This window comes from Callithrix jacchus, chromosome 8, assembly GCF_049354715.1.
Source record: "Callithrix jacchus isolate 240 chromosome 8, calJac240_pri, whole genome shotgun sequence".
In the NCBI taxonomy this organism is placed as follows: domain Eukaryota; kingdom Metazoa; phylum Chordata; class Mammalia; order Primates; family Cebidae; genus Callithrix; species Callithrix jacchus.
The window spans coordinates 79,068,154-79,083,514 of NC_133509.1; the positions used below are offsets into that span (position 1 = coordinate 79,068,154).

General features: G+C 38.3%; 1 pseudogene; it reads left to right on the forward strand.

The window, feature by feature from the left end:
* The first annotated feature begins 5,403 nt into the window (after nt 1-5,403).
* Nucleotides 5,404-6,417, forward strand: LOC100395864 (eukaryotic translation initiation factor 2 subunit 2 pseudogene; annotated as a pseudogene).
* Nucleotides 6,418-15,361: the final 8,944 nt, after the last annotated feature.

Consider the following 15,361-nt stretch of genomic DNA (forward strand, 5'->3'; position numbering starts at 1 on the left):
AAATCTAGACTGCACCACAACTACTCTTTCTGAATATGTATAAACCATATCCTTGGACCTACTGGCTATGGAATTTAAATATTTGCCCAAATTGGCCAGTTGGCTTTTTCTGGTCTGGTAGTCCTCTAGCCCCAAATCAATCCCATACATCAGCTCCAATTGTTTCATCTTACATGACCGTGTTTGGACATGTTTAGGGCTTGCCTTCAACGCTCTCCTTTACGACTTAATTTTTGGCATCTTCCATTCGCATTCACATCCTGGTTTTCTGATACAGCTCCCAAATACCAAGTGGCCACAGATCCCACCTTCTACCACATCATCCTATCAGGGTAAACAGACTAGACAAAGAAAAACTTAAAGGAAGTATTAGTCCCGTAAAACTCAGATGACACTTTAATAGCATTTGCTCTTAATTTTTATATGAATTAATTCCCCAATTTATACACACTCACAAGATGGAGAGAGAAGTAATCACTGTTAATTTTAATAATAGTATTGACTAACATTTAGTCAGCCTTTATAATGTGCCAAGGACTGACTTAATGTAGTTATATGACTATCTTCTTTAAGCCTCATTACTGACAAAGATTCCCTCCTTGACCAAATTTTGGTCAGGTTCCCATGAGATCTCTTCTGAGCTGGGACCCTGGCCCTAGCCTATTTAGGCTAGCCCAGTTATAGCATGAATCTTATTAATTCCATTTAGCAAGAATTTCCCAATCCTTAATACATGATCACCCTAATGTCTGATCAAATTCATTATCCCCCACCTTTGAGGTGTAAATCCCTGGCCTACCTTTAACAAGAATTCTTTTAGAACAGTTTAGCAAGAATGCCCCTACCCTTGATCTCTCCTCTTAGTAATTTCCCATTCACTATCTCCTACACTGGGTTCTTTCGCTATAAATCCCCAGCTGCATTTGTTGTAGTCAGAGGGAGCTCAGTTGCTCCCCACTATTGTGACAGTCATGACCCCTATTGCAACAATCTTGAATAAAGTCTTCCTTACAGTTTAAACAAGCATCAGCATAATATTTCTTTAACACAACCACTCTATGAGGCATGTAATGCTTGCATCTACATTCTACCAGGATAAAACTGAGACAAAAATTTCAAATAAAACATTTAAGTACACACAATAATAGCCAGGATTGGGAGCCCGGCACTGTGACTTCAGAGGCTAAGCTCTTAGCTACTTTCCTTTGCAGGAAAATACTATTCTGCTTCAAATTGTGTTTTAGCCACACACACAAAAACTGTTCAATTGTGGTGATGCTAGACTAGGCTTTTATGGCTTATGAAGATGTAGGTTAGCAGGAAAGAAAAATAGACTGAGTTAATCTTTCTCAATCTCTTCTAAAGAAAACGATGCTACATGAAATTCAATGGAAACAGTGCAACAAAAATTTAGTGCAATGAAAACTTAGCAAGTGAGAATAAAGTAGAGAAAAGGCTGTTTTGACAATACCCAGAGATAGTAAAACCTTCAAGTTCACTGGTTTTGTTGTTGTTGTTGTTGGAAAAATGTAGTAGACTCTGCTGCTGCAAATTTTAATTTTAATGGAAGAAAATACATTATCTTTTAGGTAAATGTCAGTGAAATCCATATTAGGGACCACTTTTGTTACATATCAGAAATCTTTCTTTTGGGTACAATATAGTTCTTTCACTCTTCATGCCAGACAATCTGGCTGGTTAAAACAATTTCATGTTTTTGAAGGTCATGCTTGAGGTGGGAGTAACAGATTTAAGAGTTCAACTACCCACAGGAAGAACAGGGAAAATTTTTCTCCTACTCAAGTAGCCAACCACTGTCAAAACTGAAAGAAGCATCAGTAAAATTGGCAGTCACTGTAGTATCAGTTGCGAAGAAATTGGGTCACCTAATGGGGAAGTCTGAGGCAGAAAGAGGAAAAAAAAGAAGAAGGAGCAGGAGGACAGAGAAAATCAGTGTTGTGGTCCCACTACTGTCAAGCTAAGTCTGTGGGTCTGAGGACACCAAGGAACCTACATGTACTCAGAGCATCTCATATCCTGGGAGAACTGCTCTGAACCTACAGAAGGTGTCCCACTTCCGTGTTCTAGGGCATAGGAGGATATATGAATGCACATCCACATATGTGAGCAGGGATAGGTAAAGACCATTCTTTCTCCCCATTGGTAATAGAGTCCCCGTGTTTTAGGTGGCATCATGACCTGCCAGCTAGATGCTTCATTTCCTAGGCTCCCTTGCAGACAGTTGTATCAGAAAGATCTTGCCAAAGGAATGTGAGCAAAAGAGATATGGGCAAATTCTGTGACTTGCCCTAAAAACAGGTGGGAGTGTTTTACTTCTTGCTCTTTTTCTTTCCTTCTTCCTCCATGGTCGGAATATGGGCAGAGTTCAGGTGAGCCAACTTCAGCCAAGTGGACAAGGACCACACCTTAAGACAGTGGCTATCAAAGTGTGCTTCCCGGACCAACAGCTTCTCAGACCAGTTCTGAAAAATACAAATTCTCAGGACCCATGTGAGACCTCTAGCAGTGGAATCAGCAGCTCTAGCAGTGGAAGCCTGCAGAACCTCCAGGTGATGTTAATGTATAACAAAGTTGACCACCCCCTGGTCTAATGAATAGAAGAACAATAAGACAGAAGGAACCAAATCTGTGGATGATCTGAGAGTAGAGCCCCCTATCCACCCTGGATTGCCCAGCTATTTCTGGGCTGTTACAGAGAAGCCATGTTTTGAGATCTCTTTATTCTAGCATCTCAGCCTGTATGCAGAGCCTAAATCAAAGTTTATGGCCCGACTCCAAGTTATTGGTCAAACTGCAGTCAACAAATTGAAGATTCTGGGTATTTTGGAAATTCAGCTACTCTCTAGTGCCAAAAAGGGCTCTGTGTCCATCCCAGTTATTACTGCAGCCTACTGAGATACATTTGGGGAATTCTTTATTTATAATAATGCCCAGAATAATCCCGGGCATTATTTCCAACACAATCCTAGACTTACAGCTTCTTAAACCCACAATGAGTGAGGTGCAAACAGAGATTCCCTTGGTGATCAATTCCATAAGGATCTCAGCCCCTAAGACTAGGATAAATATTTTCTCCGATGAAAGAACCAAGACTTATCTTGGCTCTTCTTTTAATGCCAACAGATCCATAGGCAGTCAAACACTTGGCCTTCACCAAGACAGCTTCAGCCAAGCTCTACCACCCACCTTTCAGAGTCCAAAGGCCTGAATCAATCCCTCTTTGATACAGCAATGATGGTTTATTTCCAAATCTCTCAGCCAAAGTCAACACCACCTGAAGACCAGTCTCTGCACCTCCATGAGCCATGTGGATCACCACCAGGACTAGTACATTTTTTTACTCCTCTGTAAATATTTATAGATATCTGCTGTAGAGCAGCTACTATGCTAAGTACTAGGAATGAAAGAACTAATGATAGACCACCCTCTTCTGAAAAAATCTTACAGCTCTGAAAAAATCTTACAGCGTGGTGAGGGAGACAGTCAAGTTAAAAAAAAGTGCATACCATCATAGGATAGTACATTAATGGCTGGTGTATTTGTCTGCAAATGTGCTTTGAGAATATAGTAAAGCCTAAGGACAAAAAAAGTCAGACCAAAAAATCAAGGCAGCTTTTTCAGAGATTACAACACCTGGGTTGAGTCTTAGAAGAAAGATTGGATTGAGGCAAGTAAAGAAAGTAAAGTCTTTCCAGGGACAAAGAAAGTATATGTACAATCACAAAACGGAATAAGTTCAGGAGACTACGAATGGTTGGAATGGCTGACAAATTGTTCACATGAGAGCACAAAAGGACATAGGCCAGGACAGGTAAGTAGGAGCAGATATTAAAGGCTATTGTAGACTATGCCATAATATTTTAACTTCATCCTGAGCATTATGGGGAACACAGGCTTTTAACAAGGAGACTGACATCAAGAAGCTTAAAGTAAAATTAAAAATAGGATGACAGTAATAAAATTCATAATGGAGGCAGGGAAATAAATGTTTTTATATTAGTCCATTTTCACACTGCTGGTAAAGACATACCCAAGACTGGGCAATTTACAGAAGAAAGGTTTAATGGACTCAGTTCCATGTAGCTTGGGAGGCTTCACAATCATGGTGGAAGGTGAAAGGCATGTCTCACGTGGTGGCAGACAAGAGAGCTTGTTCAGGGAAACTCCCCCTTATAAAACCATCAGATCTTGTGAGACTTACTCACTATCACAAGAACAGCACAGGAAAGACATGCCCCATGATTCAATTACCTCCCACCAGGTCTCTCCCACAACAGATGGGAACTGAGGGAGCTACAATTCAACATGAGATTTGAGTGGGGACACAGTCAAATCATATCAGTTACCATGTTACATAAATGGTATAAATAAATGATACTATATTACCAAGAAATAAATGTTACTATGTTAACTTAGATGGAAAAACAAGACATGCCTGAAACGAAACATGTCAATGGTAGTAGGGGAAGCAGGTCAGATTTAAGAAATAATTAAGGCTGGGCACAGTGGCTCATGCCTGAAATTCCAGCACTTTGGGAGGCTGACGTGGGTGGATCACCTGACAGCGAGAGTTCAAGATCAGCCTCGCCAACATGTTGAAACCTGCTTCTACTAAAAAACTACAAAAATTAGCAAGGTGAGGTGACACATGCCTGTAATCCTAGCTACTCAGGAGGCTGAGGCAGGAGAATTGCTTGAACCAGGGAGGTAGAGGTTGCAGAGAGCTTAGATCACACCACTGCATTCCAGCCTGGGCAGCAAAACAAGACTCCATTTTTAAAAAACGATTAAAAAGCAAACCCTAAGATTTAGTGAATATGGCTTAAGGGATAAGTGATAGCCAAGATGTCTCAGCATGTATAGCTAGCTGACTGGGTAGTGGTGCCACTCACTGAGACAGAGAATACAGTAGAAAAAAGCAATTTTAAGGGATTGAGTAGAAATCTTGGTTAGTTACCACAACAAAGCTGATGCAACTGACATAGGAATAGAGCCACATCTTCCCTTCTTTGCAAAGGGTACAAGTGTCCTAAAAATACAGAAAAAAGACCTGATGCACCCCTTCTTCCACAGGTTGGAGGACTTCGTGCTTTAAATGAAAGGGCTGTTCATTAATGGCAGAAACAGAGGCACCAGCCTCCAGGTAGCACATTAATTGTACAGTCAATGTCATAATATCAGAGTCTTTGCCTTCTGCATTTGAAAATGCCTCTCCATGTGGGGACTCAAAATTCAGGATGACAGGTGAAGTAGAACCCAAAGCACACACAACAGAACTGAGACTTAAAAGGGAGGCATGCAAAAGCCGACTGTGGTGGTGGGAGAGGTATCAGCAGGAGTGGCGCCGTTGCCAGAACCTGGGGCTGACCCATCTGTCTTCCCTTCCGAGCCGAGCCCACTTGAGCCACAGCTGTGTCTGGGGACAAGATGATTTTTGATCCTACCATGAGCAAGAAGAAGAAGTCTTTTATATTAGATGAGGAAGGGGATACCCAAACAGAGGAAACCCAGCCTTCGGAAATAAAAGAGGTGCAGCCAGAGCCAACTGAGGACAAAGATTTGGAAGCTGCTGAAGAGAACAGTAGGAAAAAAGATGCTTCTGATGATCTAGATGACTTGAACTTCTTTACTCAAAAACAAAAGAAGAAAAAAACTTAAAAGATATTTGATACTGATGAAGCTGAAGAAGGTGTAAAGCATCTTAAGACTGAAAGTGATGTTCAAGAACCAACTGAACCAGAGGATGACCTTGACATTATGCTTGGCAATAAAAAGAAGAAAAAGAAGAATGTCAAGTTCCCAGATGAGGATGAAACACTAGAGAAAGATGAAGCTCTAGAAGATGGAGACAGCAAAAAAGATGATGGCGTCTCATTTAGTAATCAGACAGGCCCTGCTTGGGCAGGCTCAGAAAGAGACTACACATATGAGGAGCTGCTGAATCGAGTGTTCAACATCAGGAGGGAAAAGAATCAAGATATGGTTGATGGAAAGAAAAGGAAATGTGTCATGAAACCTCCACAGGTCATCCGAGTAGGAACCAAGAAAACTTCTTTTGCCAACTTTAGAGATATCTATAAACTATTGTATCATCAGCCCAACATCTCCTTGCATTTTTGTTGGCTGAATTGGGTACAAGTGGTTCTGTAGAAGGTAATAACCAACTTGTAATCAAAGGAAGATTCCAACAGAAACAGATAGAAAATGTCTTGAGAAGATATATCAAGGAATATATCTTGTCACACATGCTGATCAGACACAATCCTGCAGAAGGACACATGACTCTATTTCCTAAAATGCAAAACTTGTCATTCTAGATGTTCTGTTGCCAGTATCAAAACCAGCTTGCAGGCTGTCACGGGCAACCGAGCACAGCTCCGTGCCAAAGCTAACTAATTGCTAATCACTGATTTTGCAAAGCATGTCATTGAGATGTGGCTGGACAGGTTTGCCATCAGAGTGGATATACCATTGTATTAAAAACAAGATTAAAAATAACTGCCAAGTTATTTGGCAAGTGGTTGTTTGGTCTGAAATCCTTGCAAGACGCTGATGCTCAAGCTGTTGACATACTCATTACATACTTTAACAACTGTAGGGAAACGTGATATAGAGTAAAGAGGTGCTTTTTAAAAATCGTTCATAGATTTCTGTAAAACACAAGATAAATTAATTATAACAGTGAGAAAAGAAAGGGGGAGGCATGAAAATTTTATGCCATGGATGCTCCAGCAAAGAAAGAGTAATAGAAATCAAAGATCACTATCTAAGATGCTTAAATAGCCACTTATCATTTCCTTTCATTTGCTATTAGAAAAGGGTGCTGATCTTCATGCTATTCACTGTCATCAATAAACTTGTTTCGTTCTCGTTTTCTATAAGGAACTTGTGCTGCAAGTGTAATCACTGCCATATGAATTAAAAATATGGCCTCACCCTCAATAGCAATTACCTGTGGGTGGTGGTCACTGCATGGAGTTGAATGGGAAAATGAGTTTGATAGACAGCTGGGCCTGCTGGACCAGTACCTGGTCTATGACACTGCCATAGCTCAGCAGTATTTTTTGTTTTTATCTGTACAGAGGAACCTGTTAGTCCAAGTCCCATTCAGAAGTAGAAAACATCCTTCCTGTGATTGAAGTAGATATAAGGATATATACTATGATCAAAGTAGATACAAGTAGGTAGATATACACTATGTAGAGTACAGCACCTGATAAGACGAATGCCTTCAGAAAAATTGCCTGCAACTTTGACAAGCACAAAACAAAATACAAGCACAGTTCCCAGGTTGGTGGGTGGAAATATTTGCATCAAATCATCCCCTGGTGTCTGAGTTTGCCAGAGCCCTAAAATTATCCAACAATGAGCACCAAAGTATATTAATTAAAAACACTAGAGCCAGACAACCTGGTTCAAATTCCAATTCTGCTACTCAACATAAGCAAGTTCCATATGTTCTTTGTGCCTCAGTTTCCTAATCTTTAAAAATTGAGATATAATAAAATCCACGAGTCTCACATGCTTCTGGGTTAAATGATTTCAAATGTAAAATGTAAAACAGAACACTTCCAGGTACTCAGCGAGAGTTGTTTACTCATTCATACTACTGGAAAAGGAGGTGGGGACCTCAAAGGTCCTGTTTAAAAATCAGCAGCAACACTGCCATCTAGAGTCCATCCTGAAGGCTTGTCATATCGACACACCATAGCCCAGGATCTAGCTTCCTTCACCTGAAATCAACAATAGCAGCGTAGATGTCCCAGGCATGGTGCACAGCCTTCCCCTAAGCCGAATAAATAGTTTCTTTACCAAAAAGTTACCTAGCTGGGGGATTCTTTTTTCTCTATATTCAGCCAAGAGCAGTCACTTCTACAATTTCCATACCTGCCAGAAGGCTGCATCTCTTTTGGCCTATTTAAAATGTTGAATTCCAGAACCTAAAACTTTTGGCTACCTCGAGTTGTGGAGAACATAAAGCATCACATTAAAATGTGTGGTGTATGGGACTAAACCTAAACTCAAACATGGAAACATTAAGGGCTTCTCTACTGCCTGCTAAATTTGGGGCCACTATAGGTTTCCATCATAATAAATGGTATCTGGGAATTCCTTGCAATCAGGGCTACAATTTGGTCTACCTGGTCACTAGCAAAGTCTAAAAAATGGCTCATATCTTGGACCTCTCCAATAACTTGTGCTATCTGTGGGTTTGCTCCGAGCATCTGCTGCCTCCACAAGCTTCATACCCAGATGACTTTGTGGCAAGTGTGCTACTTTGTTCTCTACTTTGGAAAGGTTTTTTCTTCTCTTTCTCCTTGTAAAAGTGCATTTACTACTATAATTTTTCAAGGGCAAACATATCCATGGTACCATGAAAGCTACCTGTGGTCCTATGTTACACGCTCCTCATCCCCACTAAGTTTTCCATGTTTGATTCAGTGTAACATCTCCTTTCCCCAAATTAAGGTTTCTAACCAAGGTGTTTTGGGGCTTTCCTCTCCTCCATCTTCCTCAGCAACAAATACTTTGGGGAAACTTCAAGAAACACATCTTTAGTTGGACAAAAGACCACAAGACATGATCCAAAAAACCAGGGCTTTTGAGGAATTCTCAACCTAAAGAAAGGAAAATCCAATCATTAAGCAAATATCTCCATCCCATTCAATCCTCCAAAAGAATAATTCCTAACCCTCAATATGGTTATCCATAAAATCTGGAGACCTATAAAATGCAAACACTGCCACATGCCCAAATCTTTTCATTGATTTTTCCTTCACGAAAATCAACTTTTCATTGATAATCGTGAACTATAATATACTATAATATATTCACCTTCTAGTTGAAGTGAAAAACAGTGTGTGAAAATTATACCATTCTGCATGTCCTGCATCACTAGAAATGGCACCAGGACCTCACTGATGGGAACGTAAGTGGGTACAAAGTACAGTTTTAAGTTAGTGAGAGCATTCTCTGAAACTCGGTTTAGCACCACACTCTGTGCATAACCTGGGGCAAAGACCATGGATATATACGTCAGAGCCCACAAACAAGTCCTCTGGTCATCATAGCTGAAACAGCCTCTGCCAGTCTCCAATGTCAGCTTGGTCCACACCCAAAATTTTGACTACAATTTATTAACACATCTCACTCTATTAAGTCCCCATCTATTGTTTCAAACACATACACAAACACACACACAACACAAAGAGGAAAAAACCTCTCCATTCCATTTAGGCAAGTAGAGATAGTTGTTGTTGTTGTTGTTGTTGTTTTAATTTTGTCATGCCATCACTACAAGTTTTCCATTCTCTTTATTAATACCTGTCAAATCTCCCTTTTCCCACTTTATTCATTTTAGTTCTTACATTAACAGAACCTACGCTTCATATTTTTAAAAGAAGTCAGACTGAATAATTCAGGAAATGTTCCAGGAACACAACTATCATAAAAAGCAAGAATTATCTTTGAAGTTCTCCTCCAGAAAGAGTAGTAGCTAGAGAAATAGTACAGTATCATGGTAAACAGCAAGGACTGTGGAGCCACATTCATGGATTCAAATTTCAGCTCTGGCACTTACTATCTGTGTGACTTTGGGAAAATTACCTAACTTCCTTGTAGCTGTTTCTTCATCCATCACATGGGGATATTAATGAGACTGCATAATAGATTTTTAATGAGAATTATGAGTCTTGGTATATCTCAAGTGCCTAAAACAATGCCTGACACATAGAGAGGGTGTATAAGTGCTAGCTTATATTGTTTGTGGCTGATAGCCACTGTGTTATGCTATATCCTAAGGTAGAGAAGATAGGCTCTAGAGAAACAGACTTGGATTTGAATGCTGACTCTGTCCCTCCCTAGCTGAATAGCCTTGGACAGGTTACTTATAAATATGATGACACCCATCTTATAAGATTTTAATAGGATTGGCCGGCGTGGTGGTTCAAGCCTGTAATCCCAGCACTTTGGGAGGTGGATCACGAGGTCAAGAGATTGAGACCATCCTGGTCAACATGGTGAAACTCCAACTCTACTAAAAATACAAAAAATTAGCTGGGCATGGCGGCGCGTGCCTGTAATCCCAGCTACTCAGGAGGCTGAGGCAGGAGAATTGCCTGAACCCAGGAGGCAGAGGTTGCAGTGAGCTGAGATTGCGCCATTGCACTACAGCCTCGGTAACAAGAGCAAAACTCTGTCTCAAAAAAAAAAAAAAAAAAAAAAAAAAAAGATTTTAATAGGATTAAACAAAAAAAGCACAATGAATATATACTCCTCAAAAACTGCTAGCAATTATTAGCATTAAAAGCTTTCAAAAGTATAAGAGAAAGGAGGGATAAAAGCAAATAAAAATTTAAAAACTGATGAAACCCACAAAGTTTCTAACTTTGCTCTTGCTTAAACTAGGGAGTTAACACCTAGAAAGAAAGCCAAGGATGGAGAATGGGATAAGTAATAATGAAGTACAATGCCAGCATTTCTAAAATCTCAGCCTCTTCCCCATTGCTTCTAAGTAAATCCAAGCTATTCTCTCCTGTTCTAATATTCAAAACTGAGGGCTTATCGCTATGAACCAAGAAAAACGCAATTGTAAATCCCAAATGGCAATTCTAATACAAAGCATCCTGATTCTCAAAATGAGCTTTTGAAAGTTATTCAGTCATTTAAAAAGTTTTACATTGACAGCATAGTGTAAAACTAAGTTGGGTTATCTAAATCACCTCTTTAGTTTTATAGATAATGTAATTGAGAACAAGAGAGGTGGAAAAATTTACCGAAAGTTACAAGGCTAATAAATAGCGGAACTAAAGTTAAATTAACACAGATGTCTAATTCCTAATTTACTGGTCTTTTACCTATGTATGGTGCTTGCTTCTTTCTGTCTCTTTTTAAATCATGTACCGGAAAGATGTTTCTCCTCTTTTATTGATTCATCTCTTTGGAATGTACGTGTCTCTATATTCCCTTGGAAGGTGAAACTAGCACATACAGAAAGTAGAATTAAATGCAGGAACACAGAAAGTGGCCATGCTTCATTAAAAGCAAATGGAGTAAACCAATGTGTAGCAGAGCAGCGATTTTGCCATAGCTATCTGATTTTCAATCTTACAGAATCTGTGTATTCCTTGCTCATGTCTCATTAAAAGTTGCTTCTGGTTTACTGGGGTAATTTTAAAAGTTTGGAAGACATGCTAAAGTTATTGCCCTATACATGAGGACTTAATTGCACTTGAGGTTCATTGACCTGTTTACCTTCCTCCAACATTTTGTGCCTATGATAATGAGAACTTGAAATAGACCCTAGTCAGTAGGAAGGACAGCATCATCTGCTTTTCAATTAAATTATCCAGCTCAACAATTTCTTATTTACACCAACGCTACAACCAGATGGAGGGGAGGACCTCTCACATCTATAGTTGACACTTTATTTTCTTTTCCAGATTCTACACTCTTAACAATTTTCCTCATTTCAATCTGCTACAGGAAAATGTTCCTTTTCTTATTTGAGAGACGTAATTTTCTGGTAGGGGTAAAATATAAAACCTTACTAAATCAGACATCATTCCAAATGTTTTTGAAACAAGCAACTTCAAACATTTCATTATGACTGCTTTTCAGAGCAACTAAAATGCCTAATATACAAATTGCATTTTATTCATGCTATAAGCCAGGAAAGAAAACTGTAAATGCAATGTTTTGTTTTCAAAATATACAGTTTAGAATCATGCAACTTTTTTGCTAACAGAGATAATGCATTTTTTTCATTGTTAAATTAGTATAGGCCATAATGACAACCAAATTCTCATAAAAGTCTTATCTTTGTACTGTTAATATTGTGGTACCTGCTAGTCACCAGATGTGAGTGCCATAGCACCATCTTGCTTATAGTAAAGGGTCTTCAACTGGCTTTCATGTCATGGCTGAAAGATGAAGGTACGCACTAATCAAAGGACTCTAATTTCCAGCCAAATATAAAACCTATATCCTTTTATTTACTAAAAACTTGTAAAAAAAAAAAAAAAAAAAAAAGGGAAATCAAAGAAAAACGAGAATTGGGATAAAGGAGAACTCAAGAAAACACTTTTAGACTCACTTGAGAAGGCTTAATCTAGACTCAGACACTTTCAAGAACTTGTTCTAGACTCCTCACAGGATTCTAGGAAACTGTATGATCTCAGGAAGTATGACTTCAAACAGAGCTCCAAGAAACTGCCTTTCCCATCCTCAGATAGAATGTTCAGGCCCATTCAAACAGACATGAATGAAGAGGCAGAATGATATAGGACTGCCAGAGTAACTTAGTTTCAGATCCTTAACTTCATAAAGGATCTCAGGGGGTCTGAAGGCTCTCTAGATTTCTTCAGGCCAATTCCAAGACCAGAACAATCTTATACAGTTATTCCCAATCCCATGTGCCTCCAGTATATCATTGTCTTTGGTGCTACAAGCTGCCCTACTTTGTCAATAAATGATATAAACCCCATATCTTTGGGACATCAAGATGGCCTGCATTTTCATTATTGACTGTTCTTCAAATGCCTAAGTCTTTGGGGCTCATTAGAAGGAACTCCAATTAATGTGGTCAACTAAAAGAAACCAGCTAGACAAGAGCAAACAAATTCTATGAAACCTCCATCTGATCAAAAGATAGCCTTCACAGTGGCTCCTCAATAGTGTATCCAGTAGCAGTCACCCAGGAGACATAACCCTTTTCATCCTATAATAATAGGAGTAAGTTTAAAGGGTGTCAGGAAAAACAGTCTCCTAGCCCTCAATGGTGCTCAAAATTTTGATGTGTTTCAAGGACTTCATCTCCTAATCTGAGACTCATTAACTAACTGACTATGTATACACACACTGACTATACATATACTCACAATACTAACAATATACACACTAGACTGACTATATATACATATACTGACTATATATGCACACACATATATATATATTCATTATAACTTACATATATAGAAAGAGTTTTGAAGTTATATTAGTATTTGTCATATTTTCCTGCCCTACATCAAATCCTTCTTATTTACATAACAGCAGCTGGGGAGATCTTGTCTTTCCCCATTCTCACTTCACGTAAGTAGATCTACCCCTGGCTCTGAGCTTCCACATGCTTCATGCCTTGTCCATTAGAGCATCACACCTGATGACAAGAGGGATTTAATTTAGGAATGAGCATAAAACCCAAGCTACAGGGCCAAAGAAACTCAATCCCCTGGAAATTGAATTATAATTTTAGGAAAGAGAAATTTTTGCCTTTAAAAGTAGGGAACGTGGTGGTGGAGGAGAGTGGCTGGTTGGCCTGCCTGAAATAAAGCTGATGCAGAGGGAAGGCAAAAAAAGAAAAAAAAAAAAAAGCTGAGAGGTCAGGATAAACGAAACTTTGAGGACTTTGTTTTAGTTTTAAAATACAGCTCCTCCAGAAGCCTGACCTATGCCTAGAATTTTCGGTTACATGAGTCAGCAAACTCATTTTTTCCCTTTAAGTCAGATTATATTACATGCAGTGAAGAGTCCTCACTACGTAATTTTGTTAAACCTTTTTAGCTTCATTCAAGTCTTACTGTTCAGGTAAATTACAGTGCAAGCTCCTCGAAGAAAGCTAACTTTATTAATGAGTATCTTGCAAATAGGTACACACAGACATACATCATAAATGTGGGTAATTTATCTTTCTTTATGAGAAGGAAATAGAGTACTAATATGAATATCAGTTGGAGAATTGGATTTTTTAATATCTTAAATTCAACCAAAAAGGTTACTTTGAACCATATCTAAAAATTTTCAAAATAGCATTAAATTTTTTTATATCAAGCCATAGAATATCTTTCGGATAGTAATAAAGCATGTCTGAATTTCAATAGAAAAACCTTAAAAAATCAAAAGACTATATATTAAACAGTAACAACTTTATTCAAAATGTGTAAGACCTCCACAAGTGCTGTTTCACTTTATAGTATGACAAATGCTACCTCGTTGGCAGTCTAAAGTGAATGGCGATGTGAGGAAAAGCAATCCTCTCAATTCTAAAAAGGAAAATATTTGCATCTACTCTAATAATTTTCTGTCAAGTTAAGAAAAAGGATTGTTCTTATTCTTTGTGTTCTCTCCAAAGCAGGCACAGAATATGTAGGAAACGGAAAAAAAAATGTTTAGAAGAGCTTGTTTTCATGCACTACGGATTCTAACCTTGTCTTCAAGAGCCAAGGTTGATGCATCCCATGCCAAATTAAATCTAAGATGTACACAGTCATGAAAGGGGTACCGTTCCATGAAAAATTCCACTTTTCCATTAAAGTAGCTAATGTTTATTAAATATGCAAAAATTACAATGTCAATATAACTGCACAACTTAGGGTTTTTTAAAAATGTTTAAGCACTGCACTGTAAAGAATGAAACAGCTGAACACTTTCACAGCTTGTTACCTGTATCTTTTTCTCAGAAAACCTGCACTAATAAATAAGCCATATACTTCCCAAAGATAAGGGATTTTTATTCATATCCCAGTGAGCAGTTTACTGAATATATTTGAACAAATTGTCTTTGTTCAATGACCCTGACTAATTCTCCTGCTAGTTGGATTAGTGTTCAAAACCTTGGTACTCTATGATTCATAAGCATTCATATTTTTGAGCTGGTATATCCTCTCCATGCAGCTGATCATTGAGCACAAAGATGTTTTATATGAGAATAACATGTACCTTATTTTTTAAAACTGAGATTTGCAAAGGCTTAAAGAAGCTGAGGCAACAGTATAAAAGATCTGAAATAAACATATATTTGAATACTGTACCAATAATGATTTTTTCGTCCTAAATAACTTTACTTTTTCAGTAAATAAATGATAACAGTAAATAAGTATGAAAATGCAGAAAACACAGAATAAATACAGAATAAAAATAACCTGTAATTCCTACAGGTGATTTTTTGAATTAATTCCAAATATATTAAAATTCTAAAAACCTCAAATTATTTTTAAAAACCTTGGGTGAAGAAATCCTTCCAGGCTTTTCTTTTTATTGTTCCTTGTTTCCCTCCAACTTTTATTTGAACGTCAGGGGTGCATATGCAGGATATTCAGGTTTGGTACTAGGTTAATGTGTGCCATGGTATTTTGCTGCACAGATCATCCTGTCACCCAGGTATTAAACTCAGCATCCATTAGCTCTTCTTCCTGATGCTCTCTCCCCTTCCAGCCCCGATCCCCCAATTGAACAAATATGGAAATAAATACATTTAATAAATAAATAAAATAAATTTTCTTTGAAAATTGAGATTGTATGCTAAATACTATTTTGTATTTTTTTAGGTATTATTTTAAATTTC